This window comes from Ursus arctos, unplaced genomic scaffold (genome assembly GCF_023065955.2).
Source record: "Ursus arctos isolate Adak ecotype North America unplaced genomic scaffold, UrsArc2.0 scaffold_6, whole genome shotgun sequence".
Lineage (NCBI taxonomy): Eukaryota > Metazoa > Chordata > Mammalia > Carnivora > Ursidae > Ursus > Ursus arctos.
The window spans coordinates 56,393,929-56,410,634 of NW_026623078.1; the positions used below are offsets into that span (position 1 = coordinate 56,393,929).

At 36.8% G+C, this 16,706-nt stretch overlaps 1 protein-coding gene across 8 annotated transcripts in view; it reads left to right on the forward strand.

The window, feature by feature from the left end:
- OXR1 (oxidation resistance 1) overlaps positions 1–16,706 on the forward strand; it is a 680,801-nt gene that overhangs the window by 173,128 nt on the left and 490,967 nt on the right. For all 8 annotated transcript variants that reach the window (XM_048212636.2, XM_048212640.2, XM_057307959.1 and 5 more), the window contains one exon: positions 7,373–7,474. The gene's annotated coding sequence lies outside the window, so the exon portion shown is untranslated. The remainder of the gene's footprint in view (positions 1–7,372; positions 7,475–16,706) is intronic.

The following is a 16,706-nucleotide window of genomic DNA, read 5'->3' on the forward strand; positions in this document are numbered from 1 at the left end:
AAGTGGGTATTGGATTTTGTCAAATGCTTCATCTACATTTATTTAGATGACCATATGGTTTTTCTTCCTGATTCTATTAATAATGTAAATTAAATTGTCTGATTTTCTAATGTTAAATCAAGTTTACATTTCTGTGTTCATTCACTTATTCTCAAACAGTCTAGCTAGAGATTAATCAATTTTGTTCATCTTTTTAAAATGTGTTATTGACTTTCTGTTTCATTGGCTTTTTGCTCTTATTTTTGTTAGTTCCTTCTAGCTATTTGCATTTATTCTGCTCTCCTTTGTTGGCTTCTTTTTTTTAAAGATTTATTTATTTTAGAGAGAGAAAGAATGTGAACGCGTGGGGGGGGAGGGGCAGAGAGAGACTCTTCAGGCAGACTCCCTGCTGAGCATGGAACCCAATGCGGGGCTCTATCTCACCACCCATGAGATCGTGACCTGAGCTGAAACCAAGAGTCAGGTGCTTAAATGAGTGAGCCACTCAGGTACCTCTTTGCTGGCTTCTTAATATGGAAGCTGAAGTCATTGATTTTCTTCCTTTCTTCTTTTCTAATGTAAGCATTTAAGTCCATAAATTTTTCTCTAAGCATTGCTTTAGCTGTATCCACCGATGTTGATATACTGTATTTTCTTTGTCACTCAGTTCAAACTATATTCTCGTTACTCGTGATTTCTTCTTTCACAATGGATTATTTAGTAATACGTTATTTAATTTCCTATTTTGTGATTTTCTAGTTATACTATTGCTACTGATACATTCTTTCCTTCTCTCAGAAAAAAAAGGCCCAGAATGATTCAGTCTCTTAAAATTTATTGTAAATCATTTTATTGGCCAATATACGATCTATCTTTATACCATTTGCACTTTTTAAAAAGGTGTCTTGTTTTGTAGTTGTTGGGTATAGTGGTATGTAAAAATCAATTAGGTCAAGGTAGTTGGTAGCATTGGCTGGATCAATGTTGTCACTACTAATCTTTTCTCTAGTTATTCTATCAGTTGCTGAAAGAGTAATTGAAAATCTCCCAATCTGGGGTGCCTAAATAGTTCACTTGGTTAAGCGTCGGACTCCTGATTTCAGCTCGGGTCATGATCTCAGGCTTGTGAGATCCAGTCCCATATCAGGCTCTGCACTCAGTGCGGAGTCTGCTTGAAGATTCTCTCCCTCTGCACACCCCCCACCATCCCTGTCTCTCTCTAAAATAAATAAATAGATCTTTAAAAAAAAACCTCTAAATCTGATTATGGAATTGTTATTTTTTCCTTTTAATTATATAGTGTATTTTGAAGAAACTGAAAACTTTTAAAAAACATTTACACCCTGCTGTAGCTTCTGTATTATCGCATATGCATGTTTGTTGTACATGCTTTTTTTGTTGTACATATTTTGTTATACACAAAGTTTACAAAACATTTCTTTTTTTAGAGAGAGAGGGAGGGGTGGGGGAGGGGTAGAGGGAGAGAATCTAAAGGAGACTCCCTGCTGAGCAGGGAGCCCATCCTGGGGCTGGACCTCCCCACCCTGAGATCACGACCTGAGCTGAAATCAAGAGTCCGATGCTCAACCAACCAAGCCACCTAGGCGCTCCCCCCAAGACATTTCAATTAATGTTTTATATAGTCAATATTCATTTATATTTATACACAAATACACACTTTTCGAATTTCTGTTTTTCTGTCTGAAATGATTTTCCTTCCGATTAACAATTTCTCTTCAGAATATTGCTTTTTATAAGTTTTGTACTGTTTCTAATGCAAGCCTTCTGGTGACAAATTAGTTGGTTTAGCTTGTCTGAAAGCATGTACCACTTTGACCTTCCTTTCTGAGAACTATTTTCACTGGATATGGAATCTTGGGTTGGCAGCTGCTTTCACTTAGTACTACAGATGCTTCTGGCACATGCTGCTATCCTCCTACTTGGAAGTACAGGTACTATTTTAAATAGGTGGGAAAAACTCTCTGAGGAGACAAAATTTAAGTCATTTCCTGAATGCAGTCAGTTCTGGAATATTTCTGAAAAAAGCATTCCAGAAAGACAGAATAGTAAATTCAGAGATTCTAAGGTAGAAACACATTTTTTTTTAATGTTTAAGAAACTGTCAGGGAAAAAAATTAAAATGCCTGCATGTCTGGACTAAAAGAAACGTGAACAAACATAAAAGAAAAAACTGGAAAACTATCTTTGGTCCAAATCACATAGGACCTTGCAAGCTGAGATAAAGTATCTGAATTTTAATCTAGTTATAATTGGAAATCTTTGGAATGTTTTAAGAAGTGATATAACTTGATCAGAATTATTATTTTTAAATCACTTATTTCATTTGTCTTTGTAGCCATGCCGTGTAATTCTCACAAATCCTAGAAAATTTCATGTTGGAAGTACTATCCTTATCTCCAACTTAAAGATAAGGGAAGTGAGGCTGAGAGTCAATCTAATGACTTCTCCAAAGTCACATAGTCAATAAGTGATGGAGCTTAAATATTTATCTATGTATCTCTATCTCCAAAACTGCCTATAATTACAGTTTGTATTGAATTTTGCTTGAAACTTTCTCACAGATCCATAGTACTAGCCACCACATACAAGTGTAAGGTTCTTCTTTTTTTTTTAATGGTTATTTTTGAAGGCGTTTCTAAGAGTGATAAGCTTAAATAAAGCTCTTTTCTATTTGAGTTTATGAACCTTGCTATTATGCATGTAAAAAGATTTTTCAGTAGACATGGAATCCAGTCCTACTTTCTTTAGGAGAAAACCTAAAATAGTTAAAAAAAAAAAAACTTCATTATATCTCAATAACTTTGCCACCTGTTCTCCTATTTAAGCAGCCTTTCTACAGATAGATCCAAACACAGTCGGAAAGCAACTTGGAAGTACTGAATTAATTTAAAATTTTCCCCAGAAGCTTGCTTTCCAAACCACCTGATTCCCTTTATGTAGCTATGAAATTTGAAAAAAAAGAAAAAAAATAGACAAAAATCTGAAACTTTCACCCAACACTAAAAGTTTCATAATAATACACTCACCTAGAATATGCCATAAGTAAACAACAGAAAAAGGAAACACTTTCACATCTACAGTTATCAAGTTCGGTGCCCTGAAGCTGGTTGACAAAAGTTGCTTTTCAGAAAAGAAAAAAAGAGCTAGGACCACCCACTTCCCCTTCCCACTTCATTCCCAAGTGAGAGGAAGGCCTCCTTCCCTGACTCCAGGAATAGAGACTGAAATATGTGTATCTTAAATAATCCAATTTCAATTTGGAAAAATAAAAAAGAAGAAGAAGAAAGAAAAACAAGAAGCAGTGACAACCCAGATAAAAATATTTCTTATTTTAAATATATGAAATAAGAAAACATAAATGCAGAGAGTTGAAATGCCAAAAAAAGAAAAAGAAAACAAAAAGTCTATTTCCTAGTCTAGACCAAACCTGAGAATTGAATTTTTCATGTTATTCCCTTTGATCTTCCATAACCTAACCAGTCTAGTTAATTTTTATCCACTCCCCAAGTAGCCAATCTAACTGTAACTGGTATCATTTAGAAGAGAGTATATGGCTTTCTATGAGTGCCGTATTTATTCTCTTGATCTCAGAAAATGTATACATTGATGCTGAAGTGTCTCAAGTCACAAACAGTAGGAATGATTGGAGGCATAGAATTGGAGACAGCTCATAACCATTGGTTGCCCAAGAAGAAAATAAACATCTAATCTGAGATATTTGAAGTGTCCCAGAGAATGAAAGCAAGGCTTCTATTTAGCAATTAATCTGAGCTAATTAATAGATATGCAAAGCAGAATTAGGAAAAGTACCCCCTTCCAAGGAGAAATTGCTAGGGCAAGAGGGAACCACCTACTGTTAGATCTCATATTAAAAGTTCATGAGCTATATCATGGATGAAAACAACAGGGAGAGAGCTTCTGGCTCCTTAGAAAAAATTTCATACAGTGCAGAACCATTGAAAGATGAAACAGGTTGCCTCAGAAGATCATGAGTTCTCTGTCATTCTGAATTGCTGCAATTCTATAATAATACATCCAGTGGGAATATAGCAAGGTTTTAAAATATGTGTGTATAAAATGATTCTATCTAGAGAACGGATCAAGAGAAGGGATAAGTGAATAAAGCAAAGAGAAAAGCATTGATGTTTCTTTTGTGGCAATTAAAAATAGGAATGATACATCATTTATCATCTATTAAACTATCACAAATTAAGAACAATGATATCACCCAGGGTAAGCAAGCATGTGAGGAAAGAGGTGTTCTCATACACTGGGGTAAGAAAGCAAATCAGCACCATCTTTTGGGGCACAATTAATGAAATTAAAAATAATCCTTTTATTAAATAAATTCACAGCTAGGAATCTATCATACAGAAATATTTTCAGTACTATTTATGCACATATGTAAAAATGTTTATTTCTGAAAAAAGAAAAAAGATAGAAAATTGGAGAATATAAGTGGTCATCAAGAGAGGACAAATTAAGTGAATTATGATTTATATTACAGAATATTTTGTAGTCATTAAAAAGAATGAGATATTTCTATTCTAACAAGGAACAATTTCAAAGCTTATGTTCTTCTGGGAAGAAATGAATACATAGTCTGAATCTATTTTAGTTTGGTAACAACAACAAAGCTACTATATATGGTTGGATTAACACTGAGAAAACTTCCTGAAGAATCCATACCACACTCTCAAGAGAGAAGAGGAGATTAAGGACGAGATTCTCACTTCTTACTGTGGATACCTCAGAATTGTTTAAATTATTTTTAAAAAACATTTACAACTCTTGTAACTTTTTTGGAAATCCATCACGATTTTAAAACTTCATCTTTTTTGTAGCAAGTATTTCCTAATTGATAATCCCCAAGACTCCTGCAAATTGTCAGATTAAGGGACTTTATTCATCCTTAAAAAACCTGACATCCCCTTGGACCAAAAAGCAATAATGAGAAGACCAAAAAAAAAAAAAATTCTTGTAAGAAGACACCTTAAATAAGGTGATTTTTTATTATATTCTATTCCTTTCTTTATAGCTTGTCACATCATTGCTTTATCATTTTAATAAATGCACCCCTAAACATAAAAATGAAGAAAACAGAGAAAAATGGGATTCAAGCCTAACCTTAATTAATAGTGATTTATGTAATCAATGTGGTGTCGAGTGAGTCTTGTAGAGGAGACCTGGGAGAGAATCTTCCCAAAGTAGTAAACATCACCATGGGGTTCCACATGCATTTCCATTACTTCCCTAGCCTCCGTTGTTGCACATCAAAAGCATTTAGGTCAATCATGCCAGCTTCCCTTGGTGACTCACAAGAGATTATATAAATTGTTGGTTATGCTGCAGAACTGTGCAAATGCCTGCCTAAAATAAAATTTATTTAAGGGAATAGGATTTTGGGTTGTTTTTCCAACTTCTTCATAATTTGAATTTGGCTTTAAAATATAGCATGAAAGGAAAAGGAAGCCATACATGATCTTATTAAAGATTTAATAGCAGATTAGACTTTCCTAATTTTCTGTGGTTACATCTTAAAACTTCAAGTACAATGTAACATCAATGAGGTTTATTCGCCACGACAGTGTGATGCCACGTTACAATGATGTCAGTCTCATTGGTATCAATCTCTCATTGTTTTCTCTCTGAAGAAGGACTCAGAATCAACAATCCCTTGCTCACCAATTTTTGGCCCAGGAGAACTATTGTACTTTCGTGTTACAAATGTCACCAGGGCAAGCCTGAGATGAGTAGTGTTAATTCCACAGTAGAAATAAAATTAGATACTTTTGTTATCAAATCTCTGAAGAAGAGTGTTTTGCTGAATGATGAGAACATGAATTATCTGAATTAATTATTTCTACTTCTCATCTGCTCCTGCTCTGGAATCCGACCATATTTCTGAACCAGTTTTTCACATTCTCTGTACACCTTTTCGCCACAGTACCATCAGTAAAACCTCAACATAAAACCCCCTGAGTCAAGGCCATTCCCTTGTAATGAGAACTCTAACAGCGGGGGCATGTGCAGACTAGAAGCTCACCACAGGTTCCCAGTGAAGACAGTGGAATGCCTTGGAGTCTGCTCTGCTCTGATACAGCAGTCGTTTCTGATATTATTGTCTAGGATTTTGCCTTTTGAATTCTGTCTTTGGGGCCAGTCTTCCCTATTCTCAATTCCATCCTGTGGTCCAGCTTCTATCAGTTTCTCTCCCTTACACAAAAAGTACCCCTTCTCCTAGAGTTTTTGTGAGTTTTCCTCATTACCCCTTTCCCTCTTCCTTATTTGAGGATATAATTAAATTGCTCAGTGCACTGGCCTCATTTCCTGAAAGGCATTGTTCAGACAATTTTCTCTACATTAAAACAAGTTGTTAGCACAGATATTTTCTTCTTGTTCACACTGTTACTGAGACGCAAGTTCAGCTGATAGCTGTTTGAGAGCTAATACTCATGAGATAAGTGTTGGTTGGAAAGGAGAGGTTGCTTTACTCAGGAGGCTGGCAACCTGGGGAGATGGTGGGCTGATGTCTAAAGACCATCTCCCAGGTTCTGAGTTAAGGAGCAGGTCTTTTAAAGGGGAAGTTCAGGGTAGGAGATTATATACATATTGATGAAAGGGGCAGGAAAACTTACTATTCATGAGAAAAAATAGAACACGTGCATTGAGCAAATACATACATATACATACATATATATATATATATATATAGAGAGAGAGAGAGAGAGAGAGAGAGAGAGAGAGTATACATCCCATCTTGATTTTGGGGTGGAGATTTAACATCAGAATGAGGCAAAAATTAGCCCCCGACATCAGGAGGTTATTTTAGGAGAAGGAGAAGGGTCTAAGGACATGCTCTGAGAGCTGGTATAAACAGAGAGGGTCTTGGATTTCTTATGTCAGGTAAGGAATACAGAGCCTTGCTTGTTCTTAGGCTATAACCATATCAGTTGACCTTGAGTCCAGGCTTCTGCAGAGACAGCTAGTGGATGAGTTAGTGGGGTCTGAAAAGGCACAGTAGATAATTAGGGGGAAACAGTTCTCTGAGACATGAACTTTAAATTTTCTACTAGTTTCCACTTCACTAACCTTATGGGGCATAGTTTTACACCATAGGATTCTATACACTGGAGTATTACTTTCGTTGGATCCATGTCAGTCTTGTCTTAAAGTAAAAATGCCTCCTACCTCGATAGCAGATATATAAATGAAGCAGATAGTATCCTTTTCCCTCAGTGTAACTGCTTATTGGAAATCTACCAGTACTGCTTAGCAGTTTAGTGGGCACTTACCAATGCCAGGTGCATTCACGTACACTCTCTCACTTAATCCTTCTACAAACTCTCTACATTGATTGTATTCTCTCCAGCGTACAGATAATGAAACCCAAGCCCAGAGAGGACATACAACTTGCCAAGCTGACACAGCTAGGAACTGGCAGAGCTGGGATTCAAGTTCAAGGCTCCTAAATGTAAGTCTATTCTTCATTTTTCTTACCATGTTTCCCATATTCTGTAAAATATCAGAACATCAAAAGCAGAACAAGGATATAAAAGTATAAAAGTTCAGTTTCTACCTACCTTTTCAAGTTTTGTGGTTTTATGCTAACCTTAATCCCTCTCGGCTCAGCTTTTCCATCCATGACATTATTTGCCACTTGATAAAGATATCTTTTAAATTAGTGAAATTTATACTTAGAGATAAGTATGGAAATAAACTATGGTGCCTGTGCCTTTGTCCTATAAAGAGTCAGAATAAATCTAATGAAAATTAATAAATCCTGGAGAGCATCTAATGTATGTTATTTTTCCTTAGGTATCTGTGTGTGAGGTATTCAGAATGAATTTACAGTAGGCGGGAAATTATATACAGCTCTTAAAAAATATTGTGATTAGTAGATGCAAGTGGGCCTAGTAAGTTTGAGCCCATTTGAAATATTTCAAAATAATTGTATATTTATGATCTAATAACAACTATAGAGTATGTTGTCATTGACAGAGGAGATTTTTAGGAAGAAAAGCATCATCTTGTTTATGTTGTCTTTATGACAACAGTGGGGGAAGGAGGAAGGGCAGATGATAAAATCTCTAGTCAGAATGGGAAGAAATAATATCTTCTGCCTCACCCCTCTCATGGGGACCCCTGAAAAACTTTGGAAAAGGATGTGTGGTAAAGAAGAAAACACAGCAGTGGTAGTTTGCTTGAAATAAACCAAAACGTATCTTTAATATCTAGCCATGTGCTGTGGGTCAACTGTGGTGATCCCAATATCCTTGTATCAACACCTCATTTCAGAATAGTCACTAATGGACTTATAGGTGCCCTAACAATGGGCTTGCAGGGTTAAGTGTGACCCTTTTAAAGAAGGATAGAAACAACCGGCGACCAGATATACAACAAAATGGTTTATTTATCCAGGTGAGTGGCACCTTTGCATACCTGGGGATTTTCTGGCATTTGCTCTAGAAGTATGTGTCAGGTTCTCCCTGCACTCTCTGGAATGTTGGACAACCCAGTATGTAACATTGGTATGCTGTGAAGTTATCCAGCAGATTCTATGAGCAGCTTAGATGAATACCTTCTATATCATCTCCTGTGGAATGTTCACTGCCTTTTCTCTGGTGCACTGAAATGGGGAAAAAGTCAGTAAACCAAGAGGAATAAGGAGGAAGAAATTTAAAATAGACACAATCTGAAAGATTTACTATTGACCTAATTGAAACGTGATTGCCAATCATATAATTGGGTGCCTTGCCCACTTATTTTTAGATGAAGATTCAAAGTACTACATATATAATCATTACATACATTAAATATAGATATTGAGTGATAAACCTATTCAAATAGCATAGGTGATGGCACTTGGACTTTGGGATTTGGTGTTCTAAGAAGTGGATACAGGGACGCCTGGGTGACTCAGTAGATTAAGCGTCTGCCTTCAGCTCAGGTCATTATCACAGGGTCCTGGGATTGAATCCTGCATTGGGCTTCTTGCTCACCAGGGAGCCCGCATCTCCCCCTGCCTGCCACTCCCCCTGCTTGTGCTCACTCTCTCTCTCTCTCTCTCTGACAAAAAAACAAGTAGATCCGTATCTTGGCTCTAAGACTTATTTATAGTTGGTTACAACAGAGCTATTTACTTACCCTCTTCATCTCTGAAAGGGAATTAATAATTATACATACCTCGTAGAGTTTGGGAAGTAACTAAGATTACTGTACCTTGGAATATGTAAAGCTCTATTAAATCTTAATTACTATTGTCATTGACCAAAAAAATAAAATAAGGAGATTTTCAAAACAAATCAAGATTAGAGGATAATATAACAATAACTAAAGTGGAAAGTTTGATTATGAATTCTATAAAAATCCCCTATAATTTTCTCACATGCTGCATTATACTAGTTTATAAACAGGCATGCCATTTCTTCCCTCGAAGACTAGTTAACATTAATGTATAGCTCATGTCATATACTTCAATCTCCCGGTTGTTATTTACTGCACATATTACTTTATGTACTTTTAGTAACTAAAATAAATATGTCAAACATCTAGTAATATTACCTTGGCTAGGGTTGTTTTTTATAAAAATGTCTCCAGTCGATTTGAGCATATAATTGTCATGTCTATGATACAAATAGTATCTTAAAATATGCCTTTCAGACCCATGATTGTGCTTCACTGATTACAACAACTTTTCTATCTTAGGAAAGTAAAATTCATGCCTCAAAGCAAAAGAATCGGGGCCAAAGGAACAGGGAATGCAAAGTTAAAACTCTAAGAAAGGTCTGCTTTTTGCCTATCTCAATGAATCTGACTTACAAGAGCTCTTTCCTCCTGATTTTTAGAGCAGCAAAGGAGGAATCAGCTTGAAAGGATAAAGTCCTATTTAAGCTTTTTCCTTTGGGTTCCACGGCAGCTTTTCCCAAAATGTGCTCAACTACAAAATAGTTTCCAGAGCTCCTCGTGGGCGAGAGAACATAGAAGAGGGTCTGTTTTTCAGATAAAAATTCAACATTCCAATTCTTCTCAGAGATGAACAGCTATTAGCGTCTTTGTGTCTCTGCAAAATCCTACAATAAAGAAAATTGTTCAACTTTATTCTGCCCAGCATTTCCTAAGTGAGTTTGACCTCAGACTGTTTTGTTACTTAACATTTACTATAACCACCTGTGGGGAATCTCTGTGTTACTGAAAACCTGTACATGTAATATGAAAAAGAATGGCCTGGGAAGTAAGCAGGCCAGAAATACAGTGTGCAGAATTTGATAGGCAGAGCTGCAGGGGTCTAGGACCAAAAAGACTCAGATATAAGAGGTTCCAGTATTCAGAGTTTTTCTAAACAAAAATCTCTCTTTTCAGATGAAAAATTTCCATCATTTGGGCATTGCTCATGCACATGTCCATAAGCAGTCTCCTCTAGAAATCACAGTCAAAATGATCTCTAAGAACTATGCCCTTGCTTGCTGGCTAGCGGGCTATGCCTAATTGCTATGCAGTCTTTTAAAAACATGACATGTTGGGTCTGCTTCATGTTCAATCATTTACTGATGTTTAGCTGACTTATTTAGCTTAGGTGCATAATAGTAATATTTTTCCCAAACTTTTTGCCACTTTACAGCCCAACAAGTAATTGAAAATACACATTGTATCAAGTATATTAGTGCCTGTTTGGCTACCCTCCCAGCTCCTTTCTCCTATCCTCACTACTGAGATAACTTGGTCCCCTCTCATACCCTGTTTATATTCCTCTCACCACAGGAGGGATTAAAGAAGATCCTTTTCTTTTTTTTTTTTTTTAAGATTTTATTTATTTATTTGACAGAGATAGAGACAGCCAGCGAGAGAGGGAACACAAGCAGGGGGAGTGGGAGAGGAAGAAGCAGGCTCATAGCAGAGGAGCCTGATGTGGGGCTCGATCCCATAACACCGGGATCACGCCCTGAGCCGAAGGCAGACGCTTAACTGCTGTGCCACCCAGGCACCCCAAAGAAGATCCTTTTCAGTACTCAGGCAGGACACTCAGTATCGAATAAAATATGCTGGTGATTCAGCCCAGACAGAATCATGTCCAGCTCTACCACCTGGAATATCATCTTATTCCTTAAAATCTTAAAATGATCCCCACCTTAGATCATAGTTCTTGTGAATGTCCCTTGGCCCTGACTGCTATTCCATGAGCAGATATCCCACAGGAACTAATATCTTTGGAACTGCTGCATAAGTGGGGGCTTATTCACAAAGACTACAGGAAAGGCTTAGGTTCTGGAGCTGGGGATAGTCTCAGAGCAGACCCAGCTCTGAGGCTGATTTGATTCTTACCCACAGAAATACTAAGCTAGAGTTCCTTAAATCACAACATGTAAAGAAATAGTCTCTGAACCCTGTTTGAATCTAAGCCCAAGGTGGGGATAATGGGGGTATCTGTGAAGCTACAGAGTTCGAAGGCAAGGGGCAGGTAAGTCTATACCTTTCTGTTTCTTCCTATGCTGCTAACCTGAAAACTCTTGCCCCTGCCTACAGCTGTGATTCTAGGCCTATAGCAGCAAAGTGGAGTGGAAAAGTAAGTAGATAAATCGTATCATTCAGGGGCGCCTGGGTGGCGCAGTCGTTAAGCGTCTGCCTTCGGCTCAGGGCCTGATCCCGGTGCTCTGGGATCGAGCCCCACATCAGGCTCCTTCACTATGAGCCTGCTTCTTCCTCTCCCGCTCCCCCTGCTTGTGTTCCCTCTCTCGCTGGCTGTCTCCCTCTCTGTCGAATAAATAAATAAATAAATAAAATCTTTAAAAAAAAATCGTATCATTCAAGTTGCTTAAACTGTCAGATAGTAATGGCCAGAAAATCAGGGAACAAGGATGTTGGTATTTTGTCATAAGTTATCTTGGATTTCTGTTAGTTACAGTTTTCTCCTTTTCAAGGGCATCTTATTAGATCATATTAGATGAACTACTGCCATTTACCTCATCAACAATCAGCATTAATTAGTAAAGTGCAGTATTAATAGTGTGTTGTACTAGCTCTGTATGAATCCATTTCAAAGATATAATCCCCGTCCATGAGATTTACTGTTAAGACCCCAAGTTTCCAACAAAATAAAATGGAAAATCTGTTTAGTTATTTGACCTGTTGCCCTTCAATTGACGTCTTGGTTTACGTGTCTGAGCTTATTTTTATTCTAAAATTAGTAAGGATCTACAATCCAATTTTTTTTATTGTCTGTCTTGCACAACAATACATTAATAGTTTTAAATTAATTCATCTTCGCATAAGCATTAAATTTTATAATATGTGTACAGAAGTTCCTTTGGAACATTCTCATTTTGTCAAAGAATTTTGTCGCAAGATTCTAGTCTTAAAAACTTTTTTGCAAATTTATGTATGACAGAAATAAGAAATTTTTGAATTTTTTAAGGTATCTGACTAGGACCCTTGACTATAAATTACAGGAATAAAAGGAGACTGGAAACAGTAATGCTGGTCATCAATCTGCCAGTTTTTATCTGCTCCTACTTACTGAATATTACATTATGCTAAGGGTAACACCTCGGCTCCTTCCTGTGAACATGTTCTGTTGAAAATGCTACCAAAAAAGGATAATGTTCCAACGGAGCCCAAAGTTTTTGTGAAAACTTTAACCTACTTATAATTTTAGTTTTCACATTTAGTTTGTTCAGGAACAATAACTTCATCATTTTTTCCGGTAGTTCAATCCCTGTTTGGGTCAGACAATGCTTAGCCCTGGTTTGGTAAGCTAATGGTTGAAGTAAGAATTGCAATATCCTTTCTTCTGTGATAATCACAAGAACTTCCATGGCTTTTTAGAGATGAATCTTGACCCTGAACCCCAGACCAGTGACCAGAGAGCCGAATAGCCAGCTGATACCTTGGGTTTGTGGCCTTTACCCTATCATCTAGTACCAAACATCCTTTGTATCATGTTCTACACAATACCAAGCAAAATACTTTCAAAACCCGCTTTCTGTAGGACTGCCTTCCCACCCATCACTCATGTGCTAATGACAGCTGGATTCTCAGAAGCAGACAGAATGGTTTCCACCTTCTCCTGAGGGTTCTCACCTAATTTGGCTTCTATGGTCTGAATAGTCTGTAGGTGTTGGCCATGGTTCCTTTATTCCACCATTTTGCTAAAGAACAATAACCTTAGTTATAATAATTAATTAATCAGAGAAGTATAAATGCATATATTTGAGGTTAAAGAGACTGCATAGACTTAGTAACTTTGGAAAAGTATAAAAAGATTGATATCACAAATTCTTTATTATTTCATTCATCCAACATATACATATTAAATATTTTTGCTATACCAGTCAATATGGCGGGCACTATATATTCAATAGTGAGTAAAAAAGGCATACTTCCTACTTCATAGTGCTTATAGCCTACTTTAAATCTGCCACATGACTCCGATAAAGCTGGGTGAACTTGGATAAGTCACCTAATTACTTAAGCCCTCATTTCCTTTTTTAAATCTAGTAAAATAAAGAGGTTAAATTAAATTGTACCAAAAATTGTCTTCAGCATTATCTTCTAAGAAAATTAACTCTCTCACAATCAGAGAAAATGATCTGAACTGTAATCTTTCCACATATATCTTGCCAGGTAGTCAAAAGCAGCCTTGGTTCTTATTAAACAATCAATCCTTTCTCAAACATGGATGTCAATGAAGTCTTCAGTGGTAACAAGTAAATCATAGCACTGGTGAACCAAAGGAAAGAATATTCTTTTCATTTCATTTATAAGTGTATATATAGAAGAGCTTTAGCAAATTAAATAAGGACTTCAAATAAGAACTTTATCAAGTTACCTTTATGTAAGTCATGAAATTAAGAGCCAAACAGTGATTGGTTCCAATTTCATGCTATTTTTCTATATTTTACCTGCTGAGAATCACATTTTGAAAGCAGGTTCATTCTTCCAGTCATTTATTACACTGTATATCTGTGTTTTCATCTGTATGCGTAGGCCTGCACAACACCGGGCCCTTGAAGATACATTTTTAAAAGCTATTTTCATGGAGATACTTTATGAGCCCCTGTCCTTATTTAATACATAATAGCTAAACATTTTTTCTGTGATCTGGTCTTCAAGAAGCTACTGCTAAATATTCATATAATATTAGAAATGGACACTTAACTATCAGCATAATTACTAACCTTACAGAAATAGATAATCTAGGCAAGATCTTTGGATGCTGAAAATATAAATTAAGGATAACTGCAAATGGCAAAGTCTGATGACTGAAGAGAGTGGGCTTTGGGGAGATGATAAATGCAAGGAATCTTCGGAGGAATAGTGCTCTGGGAGAACCATTCATGTTTCTTTCCCAAAAAACCCTAAGACATAGATATTAGTGCTCTCCTAATCTGCGTTAGGACCTGGAAAATCAGTGATGTTTAAATCAGAGCACAGAGAGGGCTAAATATTCAAGAATCATCTATTCAGACAAATTAAAGATGCTCCTAACGCTTCTCTCTTACTAACTACGCTGAAAAACTATGGGTTTGACCATGAGATGGATGGATTATTAAAAATAAGCAGATAATGCTCTGTAGTTCTAGAGAGAATGAGTGGAGTCATGAGGAAAAAGAGTGGCAGGAATGCACTTAAGTAAATTGAGGTGGTGTCAAGCACTCTAGCTAATGAAGAGGATAGGCTGAAGAGGTGATAGAATTCCAAATGCAGGGGCACCTGGGTGGCACAGCGGTTAAGCGTCTGCCTTCGGCTCAGGGCGTGATCCCAGAGTCCTGGGATCGAGTCCCACATCAGGCTCCTCCGCTGGGAGCCTCCTTCTTCCTCTCCCACTCCCCCTGCTTGTGTTCCCTCTCTCGCTGGCTGTCTCTATCCTGTCGAATAAATAAATAAAATCTTAAAAAAAAAAAAAAAAGAATTCCAAATGCAACAAAGAGGACAAATTTTTTTAAAAATTCCGTCTAGGCGCCCTACAGAGAACACTGTCTTCACAATTATAACATTCTAAGTTGTTCAAAATGTGAGATAGGATAAAAAAGGAAGCAAAAACATCATTTAATTCTTCAAGAGTTCCTGCACAATTTCCTTTGAAATTAGGCCTGACCTGTTTAATTAAATTTTTAATTATAATTATTTGTGTTATTATCCATTTATATTCAGAATGTATGCAGATTCTGTGGCCTGAATCACACAGACTAAAAGCTCTATGAAGTCAAGAAACGTGTCTCTATTATCCACCCACCAGCATACATCTAGGGCTAGCCCAGTGCATGGAATATAGTAGCACACAATAAAAACTTGTTTCAATTAAGGAAGGAAGGCAAAGGAAGGCAGGCAGGAAGGAAGGGAGGGAGGGAGAAAGAAAAGTTCAATTCCTTACTGAATTTGGAGATTACATGATAACTTGCTGAACCAATGTACTATATGACTTCATTCCCACACCTGAGTATTTGAAGGCCTCAGGATTCTATTGTTCTAAGTTTGAATTTGGATCTGTCCTACTGAAGATGTTTTCAAAGATTAAAATGTTAATGAGTCAGTTTTGTAGATCTTTTCATTTAAAAAAATTTTTCCTGTTCTAACTTTCAATCTTAGAAATATTTTTAATGATGAAATGCAAAAGGCAAAGGGTGACATTATTAATGGTTAATTATTTTTACTCCCACGTGGAACATTCTATTCATGGTTTCATTTCATTTGAATAATGTTCTTCAGTGCTTTTGCCATAGCAATGCCTTACTTTCATGCAGAAAATATTAATCCACAGTTAGAAATGAAATACATATATAAGAATCACATCAAATATTCTGTTTCACTTCTCAATTAAAGTCACTTTGACAGCAAATTTTAAAATAATTCCAAGCCCCAATCTACTCAGTCAAGCTATTATACACAGTCTCTGCTGAGACAGCCTTTGTTCTGAGATTTCCTCCCTCTAGTGGTGGGGAAAAAACAGAATTTTTTTTTCCCTGCCTCATGTTTACTCTTGCTAAGATGGCCCTTTTATGTATGTGCCCATTTCCTTTCCTGACCAAATTTTGTTTAGGCATGAAATGATACTTACCTAAGCAAGTTTTCACGCACTTTTGGATATCTCAGGAAATCCCTCATACATAATATATATAAACAGTAAAAAATTCACAGCACAACAACTTTCTGCCTTGGTTTTTTTTCTAACTACCTAATTGATTCTCTTGCACTTGCTATATTAAAATTAGCTGCAAATTCTTTCTCATTCTCCCCATTGAGAGGTGGCTTTTGTTTCTTTTCTGTTTGAATCCAACTCGACCTGTAATAGCTCAATAGTAGAGTGTGGTAGAGGTGACACTGCCATTCCAGGCCTGTCCTTTAAGAGGGTGACAGATTCTGCTTTCTCCCTTTTGTGATGCTTGTTCTGGGACGCATTATCTCAGTATCCAGTTACCATACTAGAAGACACTCAAAATACATTGAAGGCCATATGTGAATATTCCAGTTGAAAGCCCCAGGCAATCACCCATCTGAGAGCTAGCATTAATTTCCAGCCACACGGATAAGAAATCTTAGACATTGTATCCAATAGACTCAGATGACTGAATTCCCAGCCAGACTCATGTAGAGCAAAAGAAGCACCCAGCTGAGCCCAGGCAACCCACAGAATCAAGAGAAATAATAAAATGGTGGTTATTTTAAGTCACTAAGTTTTGAGCTATGTTAGGCAGTTATAGATAACAAAG